Genomic DNA, 21442 nt, shown 5'->3' with positions numbered 1-21442 from the left:
GCACCTGCCGCGTGAACTCCTGGACCACATAGCGGTTCCGCACGCAGGCAGCTTTCCCAGAGATTTCTTCTCTCTCCGTTCTGGAAGCCAGAAGTAGAAAGCAAGGTGTGGCCGGGCCGCGCTCCCTCTGGAGGCTCCGGGGGAGGGTCCCTCCTGCCCCTCCCAGCTTCTGGGCTCCCCAGCAATCCTCAGGTCCCTGGGCTTGTGGCCACTTTCCTCCAGTCTCAGCCTCTGTTGTGGCCTCTCCCCGTGTTTCTCCGCGTCCCGGTTTCCCTCTCTCATCAGGACACCAGTGCCATGACCTCTTGTTAACATGATCACATCTGCAACGACACTGTTTCCAAATAAAGTTGAGTTCACAGGTTTGGGGGGGTCGGGACTTGAGGGTGTCTTTTGGGGAACAGGATTCAACCCCACACAGGTGAGAGAATGGGGAGAATGTTGTCGGGACACAGGACGTTTACCCAAAGATGACCTGCAGAGAGGAAGGACCCTCGGCAAAGACCCAGCGGTCCCCACTTCACCCCTCGCCAGTAGCACATGCGGCGACCCAGCCTCCCAAGACGGTGTCACTGAACGTGCCCTGGCCGCCAGACCTTGTCACAGGAAATACCACTGGGGTCGTGGACCCGAGGGAGCACTTGGCCGGCCGCAATTGTCTTTTAAGTGAACTTTCTCTTTTTGGATAGTTTCAGATGTACCGAGAGTTCCCGTCTGCCCCGCCCCATCCCCCTCGCACTGGCTCCAGATGCCACTGGGCGATTGGTTCTCCGGACTTAGCGGGGCCCCACTCTGTATTCCAAGCCCGTCGATCCTTCCCTCGGTGTCCCCTGTCTGTCCCAGGACTCACATGATGACGTTTAGTAGTCACGTGTCCTCAGGCTCCTCGGGGTGGGGAGTTTCTCGGACTTCCCTTGTTTTTGATGATCTGGACAGTTTTGGGAAGGACTAACCAGGAACTTTGTAGAAAGTCCCTCTCTTGGGGGTCTGTCTGGTGTCTTTCTTACAGCTTGGCTGGGGCGATGGGTTTGGGCAGAGAGACCTCGGAGGTGAGGGGCCTTCTCGCCGCCGGCTGTGTGACTCACCGCTGTGGACGACCGCTGTCCCTGGTGAGGTGGGGTCCGCCTCCCCCCCAGCCGCGTGGTGATGACTTGAGGTCGTGTTCATTTAGATCCACTTGTAATATTTATTCTGAGTTCCCACTGGAGAGGGTGGGGAACCTGTCCTCTCTTCATCTGAGGGAATCGAATCTTGGCAAAGACCAAGGGCGCTTGGCAGGCGACGTCCAAGCCCCAGGCCGGCCTGTCTCCAGGGCCTGAGTGTGTCCTTCCCTCCTGCCCTGAGCTCCATTCAGCTCAAGGACCCTGCGCCCGGCTCCCAGCTTCCCGGCCAGACATGCCGCCCCGGGCGCCTCCCCGTGCCGCCCTCGCCCTGAATTCCTGGGTCTGCTGAGCAGGTGGGGGGCCCGCCGGGACGCGCCAGCTGCCCTGGACAGTGGGACGCGGCCGCCCCAACACAGCCGGCGCAGGACATCCCGGCACGCCTGGCCTGGCTCAGGGTCCGCTTTGTAAAGGGGCAAAAGGGCGGGTATTTCCAAGCAGTTTTTCTCCCCCCGTTTATGAAAATGATGCATGCTCATTGTTTACAGGGTTTTTTTTTTTCTCCAAAAAACACACAGAGGTTTAAAGAAGAAGAGATACTGAAAATCACTGACTTGTGCACTTGAAGAGGGTGAATTTTACGCATGTGAACACACCCTGAATGAAATTTAAATTTCGGTTGTTTCCAGTACAGTTTGAAGCTTACCAAAAAGCTGCAAGACTAGGACAAGGGACTCCTTAAACCCCTGGTGCCCGGGTTCATCGACTGTGCACACCTGCTCCACTTGCTTTATTATTCTCTCTCTGTGTAGACGTGTGCACGCACACACCGTATGTAGGAGGGGGCGCGTGTGCACGTAGGCACACGCCCGGACTCGTAGCTATGGGACACATACTGCGGCACGCACGGTCATGTGCTGTCCCTGCACAGATGGGTCTTTCTGAGCCACTTGGAATTAAGTTGGCCGCATCGTGCCCCTCAACCCCTAAATACCTCCGTGGGTGTTTGCTAAGAATAAGGACACTCTCCTGTGCAGCCGCAGGACTGTTATCCAAATCTGGAAACTTCGCGTGGACGCAGTCTTATCTAAGCCACAGTCTGAATCCAAATTCTGTCACCTGCCGCATGTGGTATTTGACAGCTGTCCCCCGTCCCAGACCCCTCCAGCATCCAGGTGCCATGGCTCGTGGGTCTCCTTGGATCAAAGGCCAAAAGTTACATCTCATTGTATTATCCACAGTGTTTTGATTGCGAGAATTTTAAAGGTTTTGCGATGGTCGTTATAATGGTAATGCTTTTTGCAGATTGTTTGCGTCCGTTGTTAACAGTACGTTTTGAAGGGTCTGAGATAATTTGAGACTTACAGAAGAAGTGCGGACGCAGTACAGAGAGTTCCCGGTTTCAACCTGGTCGACATCTTCCATAACCACAGGACACCGATCAGAGCTGAGAAGGCAGTGAACATCCCCGCAGCACTACTGCCCAGAGCGCAGAACTGATCGAATCTCACCAGTTTTGCCAGCTGCTCAGCTTTGACTGTTGTCCATCCTGCCCGGGATCCGGTCTGTTCCTCTCTTACTGGTTTCTTGGAGGTCTTTATACATTAAGGACTGTAACGCTTTGTTCCCTGTACCTATGACAGAGTATTTCCCCTTTTGCCGTTTTATTTTGTTGTGGTGAACGAGGAGTCCTGTGGGCCAAGTCCCAACTCCAGCCGGAGCTCCAGCCCAGGTCTCACAGGTCGAGCTGGTGGTGTGTGCTGCGTGTCGTGGGAACAGGCATCAGGCACCCGGCAGGGCACAGGCCCCTCGCCGGGCCTCCGCCAGCTGTTCCCGCACGTGCTTTCCCAGCTCTCCTAAACTCCCCCCTCCCCCAGCGCGCGCTGAGCCGACAGCTGCACAGTGCAGTGTGAAGCCTTCAGGTCTTACTGCACAGAGCTGCGCTGGCCGTGGGCAGGGCTGTGTTCCTCTGATCCAACATCTGTTGAGTGAGGAGGAGTGAGTGGGACCCCGCTGGGCACTTGGGGGTGGGGGGCTTGTCTCATGGTCTCCACCCTGAATGAGAAGGACCGGAGTCCCAGGAACACGGAGCAGGAAACCCTGTCCCTGCAGGGCCGGCACAAAGCCGCGGTGCTGCCAGACTGCCCAGGGACTCCGCTGCAGGTGCGGCCTTGCCGGTAGCCAGGGCTGAGCAGAGGCCCATTCTCACCCCCCTGTGGCTTGGGAACTCCAAGGACCCCTCCTGGGAGCCCTCCTGGGCGATTTGCAAGTGAGGGAATTGCCGCCTGGCGTCCAGGTTGCCCCCTCCCCATCATTCTTCACCTAGACGGTCCTTTTTTGGTGTTGTTTTTTCCTGTAGTCTTGTTATTGTGGACTTTATGTCCTTAAGAAAAGCTCTTTTGGGGGTGGGGAGGGGCCAAACCACCAATGAATTACTTGTCCGCTGGGATCGCTCCAGAAAGTGCTTCTGACATGGGGAACCACGGAGATGGTCCTACAAGGTTCCGGTGGAGTCGGCCTCACGCCTGTTGTGAGGGTGAAGAGGGGAGAAGAAAGATGGGCCCTGAGAGCTGGGCAGGTGGGGGGTGTCTGGGCCGGCAAGGGCTCTCCTGCACAGACAGGCAGATGTGCCAGGTGGAGGACTGGCAGCAGGGCAGGGGTACAGTCATCTGCCCATGCACGTCCCCCCGCCTCACCACTCCCTTCCTAGTTCATCAAACATTTACTGAGTCGACTCCGGGCCCGGCGCTGGGGATACAAAGATTGCTCAAAGTCCTGATACAGCCTAGCAGAGTGGCCAGGGAGGGAAAGGCGCTAAGGCAGCATGCTCAGGGCAGAGCAAGGCCAGGAAGGCTTCCTGGAAGTGGAGGCGGTCCAGCTGAGTCTATAAAAGAAAGGCAGACCGAAGGCCATCAGCAGGCTGGTGGATGGGCTTGGGGTGGAGTGGGGGATCTGACAGAAGGCGGGTTCCCCCACCCGCAGCTGGAGCGCTGTGGAAATGAGTGAGCTGGAAACCTCTCTGCTTTAGAGTCCTCATTTATAGAGTGGGAGTCGCGTTCTCTCTCCTGCCGCGTGATCCTCGCCAGCTCTGAAGGTGGTGCTCGCTGAGCTGCCTGGGGCCACCGAAGACAGCACTGGAAACCAGGCGGCTTTAACAGCAGTGATTTGTCCCCTGATTTATAAGGGGCTGGGCGTCCGAGGTCAGGGCTGGCTCCTGAGGGAGGGTCTGTTCCAGGCTCTCCCAGCTTCTGGGGGTGGTGGCCGTCCGTGGCATCACCCCACCCCTGCCTCCGTCGTCAGCCGGCCTCTGCCTGTGTGCAAGTCTGTGCCCAAACGTGCTCTTTGATGGGACACCATTCATGTTGGACTAGGCCCACCGGCCCCCAGTGTGACTTCATCTTAACTAATCACACCTGCGGTGACCCTATTTCCAAGTGTCCTGGTCCCTTCAGGCCGCTGTGACACAACACCAGAGCCTGCGGGCTTATACGCAGCAGCATTGGTTCCTCGCGGTCCTGGAGGCTGGGGCTCCAAGATCGAGGCCCCAGCAGAGCCCGTGTCTGGTGAGAGCTGGTGCCTGGTTTACGCTCGGCCGCCTTCTCACTGTGTTCTCGTGTATCGGGTGGGTCAGCGCACGCTCTGGGGTCCCTTTATAAGGGCACTGATCCCATTCATGAGGGCCCCACCCAGGAACGCGCTAAGGAGCCAGGAGCGTCACAGCTCAGTGAGCAGGTCGTGATGGACTCCAGGGCTCACTGGGCCGAGGGCTGGCCGGTGTTCACACAGCCTGCGACAGCGGGCTGCCCGGAGGCCAGAGGACTGTCACCACCACCCAGCCTCCCTGCAGATCACATCAGTGACTATAAGGGCTTGATTTTAAACATAGGCAATCTTTTTTTTTTAAAATTCTAATAATGGTCCCCAAAGACATACATGTCCTAATCACCAGAACCCCAGGACATGTCACCTCACCGGGCAGAGGGAATTTGCAGACAAGATTAAGTTAAGGCCCCTGGGATGGGGGTGACCCTGGATTCCCCGGGGACCCCATGTCATCACAGGGTCCTCATCAGAGGGAGGCGGGAGGGTCAGAGTCAGAGAGAGACGGGGGATGCTGCGCTGCTGGCGGTGAGGATGGAGGGCGGGCCGCGAGCCAGGGATGCGGCGCCTCTAGAAGCTGCAAGAGGCAGGAGCCGGTTCTCCCTGGAGCCTCCGGAGGGACCCGCCCTGCCCACGCTGGGTTTTAGGACTTCTCACCCCCAGAGTCATCAGAGGATCTGCATGTGTGGTTTTTAAGCCACTAATGGGTGGTATTTGTCACGGCCGCCCCAGGAAACTCGCACACACAGTTCCTGAGGAACTGAGACTTATGCCTGTCCTTTGCTTGTTTGGTGACTAAGAAAAGCATCCTTCACCCTCCCCTATTGGTCCTGTGAGTCCTTCAGATGGGTGGCCCGCCCTTGAGTGTCCCCAAAGAGGTGACTGGTAGGCGGAGCTGCCCGTCTCCCCTCTTGTCACCACAAACGCTTCCAGACTTGCCGAAGAGTGCCCCAGTGTTCCCCTGAGCCCTGCTGTCCGGCTCCTGCCAGGCGGTCTGCTGCATCCCTGCCTGCCTTCCCCACTGCCGCCCTCTGACTTTCCCGCTTTCCCTTCTCCCTGGGAGCTCAACTCCCAGAACCAGCCCCACAGCCAGGGCGGGGGCTCAGGTCCCTGCGGGCTCCAGGTGAGTCACCGGCCAGAGCTCTGGGTGCCCGCCGCCGCCCCTCTGCCAGATGGGTGACCTGTGGCCCAGGACAGTGGCCACACTGCCGGGAGTGGCCTCCTCTGCTCTCCTTAACACAACATGTGTCAGCACAACACGTGTCAGGTGCGTCCGGCGGCCCCCCCGGGCCTCTGTGTCTGGACCTGCCCACACAGGGGCAGGACCCCAGGAGTAAGTGCCCCTCCAGAGCCGGCAGAGAGAGGAGCGATTTGCATCCTCGGGATGTTTTTCCGTTTAACCGTCCCTCCCAGCCGTTTCCTGGCCCCTCGCAGACAAGCGGTGCTGGCGCCCCGCCAGGGCTGGTGGTTTTCCACAGGGGGGGGGGGGTCAGTCTGGGATCCGCACTCCTGACCCAGGAGGCCGGAGCCTCGGGTTCCAGGCCCCGCTGCACGATTTGCCAGCCGTGTGACTTGGAATTCCTGTAACACCTGACACTGTGGACACAGGGGCTGGCTAATGAAGCGGGGCGGTGTGGGCAGGGATCCTACTTCACCACACCCCCGGCCCCTCATCCAGGCCAGCCCGCCACAGAGAAGGGCCCGGCCCGAGGGCTGTGCTGATGTATTTACATTCTGCCTTGTCCCACGAAGAGTTGAGGTTACCACTCTGGGAGAGACGCAATCAACTAGAACACTGTGAGCAGCTTGATAAAGTCAAGTAGGGCTGAGCTCACCTGGGGCCGCCCTCTGGGCCCCGGTTCCCGGCCGGGCTTTTCCGAGGGGCTGGGGCTGGGGAGGGTCCCGCGGAACCTCAGCAGGCCTCAGCGCCTCACCTCTCCGTGGCGTCGTGATGCAGCTTGTGAACACCATGCCGTTTACATGGGGCAGCTCTACGTTTCTCTTTAGATTCGGTCGTAAAAATGTGTCTGTGGTAACAGCGTGTATGCATAAACATGCAATATACGCATACACACATGCAACACGCAGACAGTACTTCCCTTCACATACAGACATGTCTGTGCATATGTGCGTGCGCATGGGCACCCGCCCCAGGCACCCGTGAACCTTCTCTCTGTCTGCTCAGCTCCGGGGCCCAGGGAGATGGTCTCAGGCATATTGCAGACTTTTTTCAATGACCCCCACCCTCCCCTTCCGGCATCATATCTTGCATAATCCCCCCTCCCTGAACATGGGTGAGACCCGTGATTTGCTTGTGACCAGGACAATGTGGCAGAGGTCACAGAGGCCACACCATGAGCGGGTTATATCCTGCAAGACTCCAGTTCAGCAGGCTCTGCAGGACACCCTCCCTTGCTGGCCTTGAAGAAGTCAGTCGCCACGTTATGGGAGGGTACGCGGAGGGACCGATGTGGCCAGGACCTGAGGGCAGCCTGTGGGAGCTGAGAGCCAGAAGCGGGGACCCCCGTCCAGCAGCCACGGGGTGGCCAGTTGTAGCAGTAGCCTGAGGGAGCTCGGAGGTGCACCCTTCCCCAGTCGAGGTTCTGATGTGACTGCAGCCCCAGCCCCGACCCAGATTATAGCCTCACGGGGCCCTGGAGCTGAGTCCCGGCTTAGCTGTGCTCTGACTCCTGATCCCCCAGACCCTGAGATACTAGGTGGTGGCGATTCATTACTCAGCACAGAAATCAAATCCCCTGAGCCGGTGCCCTAGCCTGCAAGCCTGCAGAGGAGACACGGGGACTCCCAGAGCTCTGGGCACTGAGGGAGGGCCCAGGGGACTGTGCAGAGTCAGGAGGTCCAGAAGAGATGGAGCACCCAGGATCCCCATTTTCCAGGTGTCTGAGGCTTGCCAGCAGCTTCTTTTAGCCCCTCCCCCGTCCCAAGCGGGACAGGGTGACCCTGTCCTTCTCAGGCTTTGCACATGTCCCGGAGCCACGGTGGCCCGGCAGGAAGGGGCAGACCCCACCCCGTGCTGATTCCCAGCACCCCACGTGCAGGCCCGGACGGAGTGCTCTGCTGGAGCCGGCCCCAGCGTGTTTGTTTTTATGGCTGGCCTCCCCGGCCCGCCCGGGCTGCACGTCTGCATGTCATCTGAGGCGGCCCCACCGTGGGGTGAGAAACTCAGTCTCAGAGGCCATCAGCCCCACGACCCCTGCTCTGGGAGCACACGTGCACGCGGCCTGTATCTGTGTGTCTGCGTGCATGCAGGCGTGCGTGTGTGCGGGCAGCATGCCTCCTCCCAGGCTGTTCCTCTCCCAGATGTTTTCTACATGAATCCCCAGGGACGGCAAGACAAACACAAACACAAACATGCACACACGTGCGTGCACACACACACACACACACAAAACAAAACCCAACCAGCATTTCTTCCCTGGTTCTCTGACAGCCCAGAGACGGCCGTTGTCCCCCATGAGCAGAACAAAGCCTGATACACAAACACAGCCTTTCATGGGGCCTCCCAGCAGACCTGTGGGAGGAGCCGGGAGCCCATTTAATAGGTGAAGCAACTGAGGCTCAGAGAAGAATGGGGCTCGGAACAGGTGTTGGTGTGGAGAAAGTGAAACCCCCATGCACTGTGGATGGGAATGTGAGTGGGGCGGCTGCTGTGGAGAACAGTCTGGCAGTTCCTCAAAGAATGAAACCTGGGATTACCACTCAATCCAGCAGTTCCATTTGTGGGTCAGGGACTGATCTGGAAAAGTATTGAAATCAGGGACCAGAAGAGGTATGTGCACACCCGTGTTCACAGCAGCATGGTTCACAATAGCCGAAAGGTGGAAGCACCCCAAGCGTCCGTCAGCAGATAATGGATAAACTAAAGGTGATATATGTACACAGTGGAATATGATTCTGCCTTCAAAAGGATGGAGACCTGAGGACGTGATGTTCAGTGAAATAAGCCAGACACAGAAGGGCAGATTTGGTCTGATTCCACTCACAGGTCCCTGGAGGAGTCAGATCCACAGAGACAGGAAGTAGACGGTGGGGCCGGGGCTGGGGGAGGGGCTGGGGAGTGAGTGTTTCATGGGGACAGAGCTTCAGTTTGGGAAGATGAGAAAGTTCTGGAGATGGTGGGGGATGGTTGCACAGCAATGTGAATGCTTAATTCCACTGAGCTGTGCACTTAGAAATGGTTAAGATGGTGAAATTTATGTTAAGTGTATTATACCGCCATTTATAAATAAAAGGTGTCACAGTGCACCTGCCCTTCTGGGACATCCCTTTGCAGGATTACATTTTTTAAATTAAATTTGAATAAAAAGTGGGCTTTCCTGGGGAGAAAGCTCGCCTCGGGCTCCGGCTGGGCACACACCGACAACTGTCCATGGTGGCCACATGGTTGAGCTTCGGGCCAGATGCCAGGATGCACGCAGGTGCAGTGAGACCCCCAGAGAGGTGGTCGGAGGAGCACAGCGGAGGCCGCAGAAGCTGGTGGGGGGGGGGTCGCCTGGACTCCACCCAGCACAGGTGTGCCGGGCTCCCGGGAGACCTGGGCTTGGCGGTAGGGCGAGGCCTCTCCCATCTTGGGGTGTCCCGGCTCCTCAAGGCTGCAGGACTCGGGGCCTCCGCCTCTTTCAACAGCTGGCCTCCCCCAACCCCTGAGACCTGTTGCATTCATGCAGTATTTTCCAGCATCTTCCAGCTTCTTTGGTAGGTGAGCATCAATTCCGTACTTAGATGGTTCTCTGCAGAGAGCGGAGAAGCAGGGTGGCCAGGGACACACAGATGCGAGGGGGCGGGGCACGGACAAGGTGCGTGTCAACGGGTCGCGTCCCTCCAACCTGCCCGTCTTCCCCATCAGTCTGTAACCTGCTGGTGGAGTGGGGCCCGGGGCCGAGACCCGCGCCGGCCCCATCCAGTCAAGGGAGCTCACTCCCTTTGACCCAGGCTGATGCCCTCGGGGGGCTGTACACCGGGACGTGGAGACCCGCCTCCTCTTTCAGGCTGCGTCGTGCTCCGCCGCGCGGCAGGGGCGGGAGCGCGCGCCTCCGGCCGTGCGGGGCTGCCAGGGCCCGGAGGCAGACTTCCCGTCCCGACCCGCTGCGGCCACGCCGGGTGACTGGCGGGAGTCGTCGCGATTGGAAGCCGCACCGGGCGGAGCCACGCGGACCGAGAGCGGGTCCGGCCCGCGGGGCGGGCGGGGACCTGGCGCCGCTCCTCCCCCGCCGCGCCCTGGGCGGGGCGTCCGCGGCGACGGGTGTGCCTGTCCCTCAGACCTCGGACGGCTGCCGTCCGCCCTGCGGCCCTCGTCGCCCCGGTGCGTTCGACGGTCAGCCTTACTTCTGTCCCCGGACTCCTCCAGGCTGTCCACGCGTGGTTCCTCCCTGTGCGGAGCTGCCTCTGTGTGCGTGATTGTGTGTGTGTGTGGTGTGTGAGTGTATTTGTGTGTGTGTGTTTATCTGTACTGTGTGTACTGTGTGGCGTGTGTGTCTGTGCATCTCTGTATGTCTGTGTATTTGTGTGTATGTATGTATATGTGTGTATTTGTATGTGTGTTTATGGAAGTATTTGTGTATGTGTGTTTGTATATGTATTCTGTGGGGGTGTGTATATGTGTGTATTTGTGTATATGTATGTATGTGTGTATTTGTATGTGTATTTCTGTGTGTTTATGTATTTGAATGGTGTGGGTGTGTTTGTGTGTGTATGAGCAGGGTGTATATGTGTGTGTGTTATGTGTATTCGTGTGGGCATGTGGGGTGTGTACGTGTGTGTGTGTGTGTGATGGGAGAGTGTGCATCCGCGTGTGTAAGCACGTTGTCCGTACCTGCACTGCATCCTGAAGGATGCTTCCAGGCAGGCTGTGGGGACGCTGGCCTCCCTAGTCCTTCCGTTCACTCTGCGCATCTGAGCAACGTCCCCCCGAGGACACTGGGACCCCCGTCCAGGGCACAGACACTGGGCTCGCGGGCTCTCCCCCTGACAGGCTGGGTGGGCTCCCCGGGGAAGACAGGCAGTGGGATCCCCAGTTGAGCGGCCAGCCGGCCCTGTCCTTGCGCAGAAGCCGCCCTCCATGATGTGTGAACAAGACAAAGCAGAAGATGCCAAAGGAGAAAGGAACCTGCAGGTGGAAAAGGCGACTTGAGTTTTGGGGAAAATCATCACTGGCAGAATCACCAGCCACACGTAACTTGCAGTCCTGGAGCTTCCAGACCACAGGTTACAAACCATGACCCGTGGAGACAGCGTGTCTTGTAGATGACGTTTTATTGGCACCCGGCAGGGCCTCCCATTTGCATAGCGTCTCCTGCTTTCCTGCCACAGCAGTAACGTGACTGGCTGCCCACAGCCTTGCAGGAGACGTTTGCCGGCCCTGCTTTATAACCTCTCTCCAGGACTTTAGCAAGGGGGTGGGGGGTGGAGGGACTCAGGGGAGGAAGCCACTGGGGCAAGGGGTCGCCGAGGCCCAAATTCTGCTCCCTTGTCGCCAACCCTTCCCCCGCCCCCAGAGCCAGACCAAGCCAACACCCCGGGGTATGTGCAAGTCCCCAGGGTGGCTGTAACAAAGCACCGCACAACAGAAATGTGTCCCCTCTCAGCTCTGGAGACCAGAAACCCAAGATCCAGGTGTTGCAAGGGCCAGTCCTTCTGAGGCTGCGAGGGAGGATCTGTCCCGTGCCCTCTCCCCACTCCTGGTGTGGCCGGCAGTCCTTGGCCTGTCACACCTCCCCGACCTCTGCCTCTGTCTTCACGTGGCCTTCTCGTTGTGTGCATGTTTGTGTCCAAATGTCCCCGTTTTACAAGGGCACCAGTCATGTTGGACTAGGGCCCCCTCCTCGAGCTCCAGTATGACCTCACCTTGACTAATTACTCCTGCAACAATCCTATTTTCAGATAAGCTTTGGTTCCTCCCCGTGTCTGCTCAGAGTTTGGAGAGAAGTCCTCAAGCCCAGTAAGTGTGGAGGAGCAGATGCCCTGCTGGTCGAGGGCAACGGGGCCTGGGCTGGAGGAGGACCAGGAAAGACCACAGAGGGTCACCAGGAAGCATCGCTCACAAACCAAGCACATTCCACAGAGGCCAGGGGCCTGTGTCTCTGGGGCCCCGCCACCCTCTCAAAAGCGGGACTCCGAGCATCGGAGGCGGCTGGGCTGGGTGCCGGGTCACGGAGAAGGCAAGGTCTGCTTGCAGGCCGGGCTTGCTCCTCTGGTTACAGTGACTTCTCAGAAAAAAGGATGTGTCTGGTGTTGGCCTCACCAGCTCCCCAGTCTCGGCCCCACCTCTTCCCCTCCCCTACACCTGCTCTTCGGTTTGGATGCAGGGGGGGCCCCCTGAACCTCAGGTCATCCTCGATCCCTCCCCACGTCTCAACCACTTAAATTCCTTTCCATTCCCATCGCAGCCTCCATCCTCACCCCTCTCAGGGTTCTCATCTGGGCTACTGAACCCCTCCTGGTCTCCACCTGGTCCCAGGGCCGCGTACCCATGAAGCCCGTGGGAGAGCTTTCATTTCTTTTAACATCAGAAGAAAACCCTGAGTACAATGGTCCAGACTGGAGGGCGTCCGTCTTTACACTTACGTGGTCATAGCGTATGTTTCGTATTTTTTTTACAGAGAGGGACCTCAAAAATCATAGTGAGGCCCTGCTTTCATCCTTTCCACTCTGGACACATTCCTGCTGGCCTGGAAACTTCCTTCAGCCCCAGGAAGAGGCCCAGACTCTCCACACGGCAGGCACGTCCATTTTTTACCACACCTGCCTGGCTCTGGTCCCCTGTCCACTCCATTCTGACCACCCACATCCTGGCCTGGACTCTGGGTACCAGGCAGTCAGGGCCTCCCGCGGGGCCTCCACGCAGGGTTTACCCACCCTCCAGCTCTGGGCACCGACGCTGTCTACTGTAGGAAGCCTCTCGTAGTTAACTCCTTTTTAAAAATTATTTATTTATTTATTTATTATTGTATTATTTAATTATTTTATTTTAGGGGGTAGGTAATTAGGTTTATTTATTTTTAGAAGAGATGCTGGGGATTGAACCCAGGACTTCGTGCCTGCTAAGCACACACTCTACCACTTGAGCTATACCTTACCCCCCAACTCCTTTAAAAAAAATTGAGCTATAATTCACATACCATAAAATTCACCCATTTAAAGTATACAATTCAGTGCTTTTGGTACATTCACAAGGTTGCATCATTATCGTCACTATCAATTTCCAGAATGCTTTCACAGCCCCCAAAATAACCCTGTACCCTATTCCACCTCCCCAGCCCCTGACAACCAAGAACCCCCTCTCTGTGTCTGTGGACTGGTCTGTTCTGGACGTTTCACATCCATGGAGTCACACACTGTGTGTCCTTCTGTGTCTGCTCCTCTCCCTGAGCATCATGCTCTCAGTGTCTGTCCACATGGTGGTGGGTGTCAGCACTGCTCGCCTTTTCGTGGCTGTGTGATATTCCATTACATGTATATATATATATATATATATATATATATATATATATATATATATATATATATATACACATTTATACCACACTTGGTTGGAAGGACAGTTGGCTCATGTCCACGTTTTGCCTATTGTGGACGGTGCTGCTGTAAACATTAGTGCATACCTTTCTGTGTGGACATGTATTTGCATGTCTCCTGGGTGCAGACCTAGGAGTGCAGTCACAGGGGCAGGTGGTAATTCTATTTTAACCTTTTGAGGAACTGCGGTTCCTTAAGGTCAGAGGCGGTTCATCTCCCTGGCTCCGGGTTCTGCAAACTACAGCCAGGCAGAGGGGGTTGAATCTGGCCCTCGGCCTGTTGTTGCAAATAAAGTTTTATTGGCACGCCACTCATCTGTTATGTGTTGTCTGTGGCTGCTGAGTTGAGGCTTTGCCCGAGAAACTATACGACCCACCAAACTGAAATATTTACTATCTGGCCTTTTATAGAAAAAAAATGTATTTATTATGCAGTACATCTGTGATGTACTGTGATGTCTATCCATCTTAAGCACCATCCTTTCCCCGCTCCTCCCACTGCATAGAAAGGTCCCCAAGGGCAGGAACTTGACCTTTTATTTCTGTTTCCTGCCGTCACTAAACACTGGGACATGTTCTTCCCCCCCACCATCCAGGAGCACTGAGCACGTGGAACATCTGGGCCTCCCTTTCCTGGGGCTGCGGGCTGGCCTCACTTGGGGTCCCACCCTTGGTTGCCCAGTGGAATCGCCCAGGACCTCTCTAGTGGGTCACACCTACGCCAGCGGCCTCAGTTCTCCTGGGAGGGCCATGGCGTCCCCCCCAGGGGGTTCCAAGGTTTGGGAACCGCGAGCTAACTGGTTCCTAATCTCAAAAGTCTGTGGTTCTCATGGATTTAGTCCTAGATGCAGAGAACCAACAGACCCTTTCCCCGACGCAAACGGCACGGGTTTCTCAGCCCTGCAAGGTGCAGGCGCCATGCAGGGGCTGAGCGTGCCTTTCCCGCGTCCCCGCCAGTGCCCAGGGCCCACCCCTCCGAAGTGGGAGGGGGCCCTTCTCACTCAGGTGAGGTCAGCTGTCAAAGCTGCAGGGACATGTGCCTGGGGACAATCTTATTTTATTTTATTCTACTTTTTACTTTCCTGGGGCTGCTGTTACGAAGGAACACAAACTGCATGGCTTAAAACAGAAGTTTACTCTGTCACATTCTGCAGTCTGGAAGTCCAAATTCAAGGTGTCACAAGCCGGCGCCCCCTCTACAGGCTCCAGAGGGGGACCCTTTCTGCCTCTTCAGGCTTCTGGGGGCAGCGGCACCCTGGGCACGTGGCCCTGTCACCCCAGTCTCCTCCTGGTCTTCACGTGGCCTCTCCCTGAGGGTCTCAGTATCAAATCTCCCCCAACGCTTTCTTATAAAGACACCAGTCAAAAGTGATTTCTTACAAAGGCAGCAGGCAAATCCTCTTCGGGCCGGGGAGGGTGGGAGGGTCAGTGGAAGTGTTCCGTCATGCAGGTGGTGATCACGTTGCAATAAGTAAAGGTATCACGCTGACACATCAACCCGGAAGCTCACACAGGGTTGCGTGTCCATTGTTTCTCAATACAAATACGTTTTTTTAAAAGTAAGTTGAGAGTACACAGTTATATTAAAAATTCCTGCTTCAGATGCACTGAAGGGATCAAAGACGCAACTCAGTACTTCTAGGGCAGGGGTTCTCAGTGGAACGAGGGTGCGGGTGACTCTGCACCCCCCAGGGGACACTGGGCCGTGCCTGGGGACATCTGTGGTTGTCAGGACAGGGGAGCTCCTGGCATCGAGTGGGTGGGGGTCAGGGGTGCTGCCCCAACACCGCCCAGTGTCCAGGACGCCCCCTCCCCCGAGTGACCCAGGCCCCAATATTGTAAATACTGAAAGTGAGGCTAGCTTTTGACTATATATATATATATATAAATATATATTTATAATATTTATTTGTCATTTTTAAGTCAGCTGTAGATGTGTCTCCCTGCAGCTGTGCCAAGTTGGGCCCCCCTGTTGGGCCAAGGACTGGCTGAGGGCACGAGGAAGGGCGGTGGCAGCCGCTCTAGGGTGTCACGGAACCTCAGGGGCCCAGCTCTGATGTGAACCTTCCGAATCCGTTGGATTTTTGCTGCAAAGCCCCGAGTGGGCGGAGGGCATGAATGCTCGCCCGGGAGCCTGGTTTCGTTCTGAGAAGCAGGACGCGGAGAGATTTCTAAGAGAACTGCCCGAGGAAGGGGATTACCCCTCCCGCCTGCCCAGAAGAGCTGCCGAAATTCAGAAAGAAGCACTTCCGGTTTCTCTCCCTGCCCAGGCGGCTGCCTCAGGCATTTCTGAGACTTGGTGGGGGGGGGGGGAAGCAGATGATCTATTTTTGAATCCTTCTGGACGAGGCCCTGGGTGGTTGAGCAGCTGAGCTGAGAACGGCAGGAGGAGAGCGCTGGCCAGGGCACCCAGAGGTGGAGCCGGAGGCCAGGAGCCGGAGGCCAGGAGCCCTGGGCGCAGAGGGCGGCCCCTGCTCGTCACACTGACTGTCGTGCAGGGACCAGGGCCAGGTCTCCCCCACCCGCGCTGCTGACACTGTCATCCTCTGGGGGGTGTCCCGGACACTGTGGGGTGTGGAACAGCATCCTTGGCCCCACCCACGCAATGCCAGGACCACCCCAGTGTGACAGCCACAGATGTCCCCAGGTGTGGCCCCAGGAGAGGCCCCCTGCTCTAGTGACCCGCTCACCCAATCACACACACACACACACACACACACACACACACACACACACACACACACGACCCCTACCCAGGACATTGCTCACAAACAGGCAGAGTCAGGGAGCCAGGGCTTCTGGAACTCTCCTCCCTCTGTCTCACAAGTGAGCGCTGGATGAGCACGTGTCTTCAGAGCAGCAGGGCCCCTGCCAGCCGGGTATGCAAAACAGTCGTAACCCCTTTCTCAGGAGAAAGAAGGGAACTTCAACTTCTGACCCATCACAAACATGATGTCCCCACCCACCCCCAGGCGACCCCAGTCCAGGCAGCGCCCGCTTCTGCCCACCGGGCCCCTTCCGTGCAGCTGTGCGGGCTGACCTCACGGACGCTGCGGGCTTGGGTCCAGGCCACCGCACTAAAGCGAGTGTCACAGTAAAGCGGGTCACATGGACACTCGGTCTCCCAGGGAGTGTAAAACTTCTGCTCGCACTAGACTGTACTCTGTTGAGGGCGCAACAGTAGCATTATCTTCTTAAAAAAGTACGTGCCTTACTTAAACCCACTTTACTGCTAAGAAACACTAGCCATCATCAGAGCCTCCAGCCAGTCAGCTTTGGCTGGGGAGGAGGGGGAGCCCCGTCTGGAAGGTGCCGATGGGGTGACCCCGCGCGTTCTCGCGGGCGGCAGTGAAGCCTGTCGACCCAACGACGGCTCCTGCCCTCGGGGCGTCCCCCTCCCACCCCCGCAGCGGGGCGGCTGTCAGAGGCACTGTGCCCGCAGGGCGCTCCCTTCACCGCTGCAGGCTCCGTCCTCCGGGCCACACTGCTCCACCCCCAGGCCGTGTCACGCTCTCAGTCCCTGTGCTCCTCTCGGTAGTCTCCACCGCATCCCCACCAGGAGGAAACCCCGTCCCCAGATCCACGTTCTGCGTTCAGTGCACAGCAGCACACCCTTTATTCCTTGCAAAACGTGTTGCGACAAACCTGCAATCTGTAAAAAAAAAAAAACAAAAAACAAAAACACCTCGGTACCTGCAAAGCGCGGCGAAACGAGGCGTGCCTGTGTGTTGTAGGTTACGTCCGTCGTGTTATCTTTATCACCGTCGCTGTAGATCGATGGGTGACTTCCGCGGCACCACTAAGCCACCATGTTGGCCTCCTCTGGGCCTCGCCACGACCCCCAGAGCGATGCTGTGGGTCCTTGTGTTACAGACGGGGCTTCCAGGTTCAGAGAGCCAGTGGGCAGACGTCCAGCCAAGTGCCCCGAGCCAGGGCCGGAGCTCGCACAAAGTCCCCTCCCTGCACCTGGGGCCAGGAAGACTGACTTCTCCACCCCTCTGAGCAGATGCAGGCTGGCTGTCTTCCCCCAGAACCTTCTAGAATTTTCTAGGCAGTTCTTCCTTCTCACCTAGACATCTCGTCCTGTCGTCAGACCCTGTCCCCTCTTTCCCGTCTTCAGGAGTGAAAGTCGGGCTGATGAGACACTGAAAATGATGCTGACCATCACAATAAACAGTTCCATCAGAACAGTGACTCCCTCCAGGAGGGGGCCCAGGGCTGCCTTCTGGAGCCATGGAAATGTTGTGTCTTGACGCAGGTGGTGGTGACATGGAAGTACACGCTTTTAAAAGGCATGATCTCTGCATAACAGGTGTCGGACCCAAGAACCACAACGCTTGGTTCCCAGGGCTGGTGGGGGTGCCTCAGTGGCGCCGGTGGGACCGGGCTGCAGCCTTTCTGCTTTGGCCTTTTTTTGGCGGGGGCAGGTAATCAGGCTTATTTATTTACTTACTTAATGGAGGGACGGGGGTGGAACCCAGGACCCCGTGCATGCTAAGCACGTGCTCTACCGCTGAGCTCCACCCTCCGCTCCTTGCAGTCTTTTTGAAGGTTGAGCTGGATGTTGGATCCAGTCCTCTATACCTTTAAATTCAGGGTTTACACTACGGAGGTCGTCTTCAGGGAAAAAAAGGAAAGAGGCATACACGGTTTCCTGTGCATGGATGTCCGTTTTACGTGCATAGACTTTTGTGGTACAATTATTTTAAAGCTGGGAAGGAATCTGGAACAACTGAAACACCCCATAGAGGACAACTATATACACACATAATACTAATAATGACAATATAAATTATGGTACACGCTGCTTCTGGGGATACGCGGGGTCACGCTCCCGTGAGCCTCTGGGTGCATTTCTGTCAACCGATCAACACGTCGCAGGATGTGCATTTCTGTTTAAAGACACCTTAGTTGACATACGTTGTGGATTCACTGATGCTGAGCTCACAGCCCACAGGGCTATGACTCCCGCCTGAACGAAGCTCATGTAGCACATGTACTTTCTCCCCAAAAGGCCTTCTTGGGCTTGGGACACCAGCCAGCACTTGGGGGGCATCTCAGATACAGAGTCACCCATCAAAAAGCAAAAAATGCAGCAACAACAACAACAAAAGTGGTCTTAAATGGTGGAAAGGACCCTGGTTTAGAAGGCAGAGAGCCGCCTGTTCCACCGCAGCTGGGAACCTGCTTGTCGGTGACTCAGATGTGTCACTGCTCTGCATGTGTCCCCAGATGACTGCACCCCCCCGAGTATCAATTTGGGGTGACAAATAAATTCTAGCCAGTAGGTGAATTCCCGAATACAGACTCCGCAGCTAAGGAGGCCCGACCCTAAATAACACCCCCGTCCCGGTTCCCACGCAGGCCTGCTGTCGCCCGCAAGGCGGGCTCAGCACACTCTCGGGGGCCCGCCCCCGCAGGGAGGAGGGGCTGATGGTGAGACGCCCCCCACCCACCCAGGCACCCCGCCCGGGGAGGTCTGTCTCCCCGCCAGGCCACAGGGGCCCAGGGCGTCTTCAATAGGAGTTGGGGTCCACCGGCCAAATGGGGCCGGGGCAGGGGCTCTCTCCTCACTGGGTGCCTTACTCCTGGGCCTGTGTCTCTCCCAGCACTTCCTTAGGACAGGGGTCTCACCTGGGGGTGGTTCTGCCCCCAGAGGACACTGGGCAGTGTCTGGGGACATATGTGGTCGTCACAACTAGGGCTGCTCCTGGCATCGCGTGAGTAGGGACCAGGGATGCTGCTCCACCCCCCACCCAGTGCCCGGGACGGCCCCCGCAGGCAGTGACCACTGTCAGCACTGCCAACGGGAGAAGTCCTGGTCTCTGGACTGGTCTCAGGAGTGGCAGCAGATCACGTCCCTTTGTGCAGGTGGAAAAAACCCCCCGCTGGTTTGTGGAAAGAGCTCATGTTTGCAAAGGAAGAGGGGCTGGCTCTTGGAGACCATGGGGACCTCCGGAGCCAGAGGGAATCAGCCTCGCCCCGGCAGACCCGCAGCTCAGGAAGTCCGGCCTGCACTGGGCGTGAGGCCAGGAGCAACGGCTTCTGCGGCCCTCCCCGGGGCAAGCCCCCAGTAGGATGGGCCCCGAGGACGGGCCTCCCTCCAACTCAAGGGTCGTCTAACTGCTGGATTTGGAGTGCGGTCCATGGCCCGGCAGCTGCGGGGGCCCCACCTGGGACCACAGGTGGAGGCACCGCCTGGCCAAGCCGAATGTGTAGCCCACCGCAAAAGACAGGCCTCTGGAGCCTGGAGCCTGCTCCTCCACAAACGGGAGGCGGGTGCCGGCCGTGTGGACGGGTCGGGGTTACTGCTCGCCTGTTGCTGCTGGCCTTGGTGGGTGCCTCCCTGGGCGGGCAGTGCATCCCCAGGGCAGCGGGTGCAGCGTGGCGAGCAGGGTGGAGGCTGGCGTTCAGTCTCGGGGTGCCCTGACACCCCAGGTTAGCCCTCGCGCTGTGTGCGGTGATCATCAGAGGTTTGGCTTAGTCCAGGACTCCACTTGGAGCAGGGCGCCCCATCCCCTGGAAAATGGCAGAGCGCCCCCCGCCCCCCAACCCTGGGGCCCATCACGGCCAGGGCGGCCAGCCTCAGATCCCTTGCCCTCCTGCCCCCATAGGCCTGTCACCTCTTCCACCCGAGGTTAATGGCTTTGCCCTGAGATTACATTTTCCGCCTCTCCCTTTTTTGCTCTGGCACGTGGCTTCCATCAAAGCAGAAAACCAGACGTGGAAAAACCCCAAGTGTTACATGTCGAGGCTCAGTTCCATTTTAAGGCCTGGGGTCCCTGGGTCCCGAAGTGGAATAATACAAATTCCAGAAGAAAGCTTGACTCCCCACCCTTACCCCACCCAAAGAAATACAGTTGTCTCTCCGGAATGGATTGCTTGTAAAAAATAAAGGGGATTCTCTGGAAGACCCCCAGTTTCTCTGGAGGACACGGTCGTTTCCAAATCCATTGCCACATTTTTGGTGGCAGCCAAGTATCTCTCCAAAAAAATGCTGAAGATAATTAAGTATAAAAAAAATTGAACCGTGATTTATTTTTGTCTCTCTTTCTAAACAGGTTAAAGCGGTGCTGCTTCTTGGAAAAACTGAAAAAGGTATGTAGCTTGTTATCTTACTTCATGAGCTTGGAATCTCTTTTTTTCCCCAAAGAGGAACAAACAAGCCAGAGTACTGCATGCACACGTGACACGCGGGGGTTTGTCACCGTGAAGAGAACTCCGGGCTCCGAGCCAGGAAGCCCGGGTTCAAACCCCCGGTCTGCCCGACACGTAGGGGCGGGCTGCTTTCATCTCCCCGCGGCGGGGAGCGCACCCCGCGGCTCCCGAAGGCGGCCGTGCCCGGCCCGGCGCCCGAGCGCACCCCTCCCGCCCCCGCCCCCTCCCAGGAGGGCGGGGGGTGGGGGGTGCCCGTCCGACTCTGGCTCCAGGCATCTCCCGCCCTCCTCCCCGCGCGCCGTCCCGCATTGGCGTCCCGCATCCGGCGGCGTTCTGCATGTCGCGTTCTCATCTTCAGGCCAGGTGTTCCCAGCGGGCTTCCTCCTTGGCCCCCTTGGCCGTCGAAGAGCGCGTGGTTGAGCTGCCACTGACCCCGCACCCACTGGGGCGGAGAGGGCATCGGGCGCCTTCCTCTGAGGCGGACGTTGCATGGCTGCGACTCAAACGCTTTGTGGGCGCGCTGATGAGGGGAGGGGAGGGCTGGGGCTGCGGGGCTGAGCTCTGGACCCGCGGCTTCGCTGCCTCCTCTCTGCGGGGCTCTTAAGGCCGGGTGGAACGGGGACCGCCTGCTTCACACGACTGGAGGGACAGCAGGCGACTGGAGGGACAGCAGGCGTGAGGCCCAAGGGCACAGGAGGCCGAGAGGGGACCCCACCCCACCCCATAGTAGCTTCCTGGGGCCGCCATCGCCGAGTACCATAGACTGGGGCTTAAAATCACAGACACGCAGCCTTGCGTGGCTGTGGAGGCCAGAAGCCTGCAGACAAGGTGAGGCAGGCCCTGGAGGCCCCAGGGAGGGTCCTTCCTGCCTCTTCCAGCATCTGGTCATTCCCAGCAGCCCTTGGCATTCCTTGGCTTGCAGATACACCGGTCCACTCTCTCCCTCTGTCCTCACATGGCCTCTCCCTGTGTGCCCATCTATTTTTCCCGTGCGGACACCATCATGGGATTTAAGAACACCCCCGACCCCACTGCGACGTCATCTTAACT

General features: G+C 57.7%; 1 protein-coding gene across 2 annotated transcripts in view; it reads left to right on the top strand.

Moving 5' to 3' along the window:
- GNG7 (G protein subunit gamma 7) overlaps positions 1-21442 on the top strand; it is a 128130-nt gene that overhangs the window by 77109 nt on the left and 29579 nt on the right. For both annotated transcript variants that reach the window (XM_031436870.2, XM_064479679.1), the window contains exon 3: positions 20296-20332. The gene's annotated coding sequence lies outside the window, so the exon portion shown is untranslated. The remainder of the gene's footprint in view (positions 1-20295; positions 20333-21442) is intronic.

Source organism: Camelus dromedarius, chromosome 27, assembly GCF_036321535.1.
Source record: "Camelus dromedarius isolate mCamDro1 chromosome 27, mCamDro1.pat, whole genome shotgun sequence".
Taxonomy (NCBI): Eukaryota; Metazoa; Chordata; class Mammalia; order Artiodactyla; family Camelidae; genus Camelus; species Camelus dromedarius.
The sequence above is the reverse complement of the archived record's forward strand: the minus strand, read 5'-3'. Positions and strand labels throughout refer to the sequence as shown.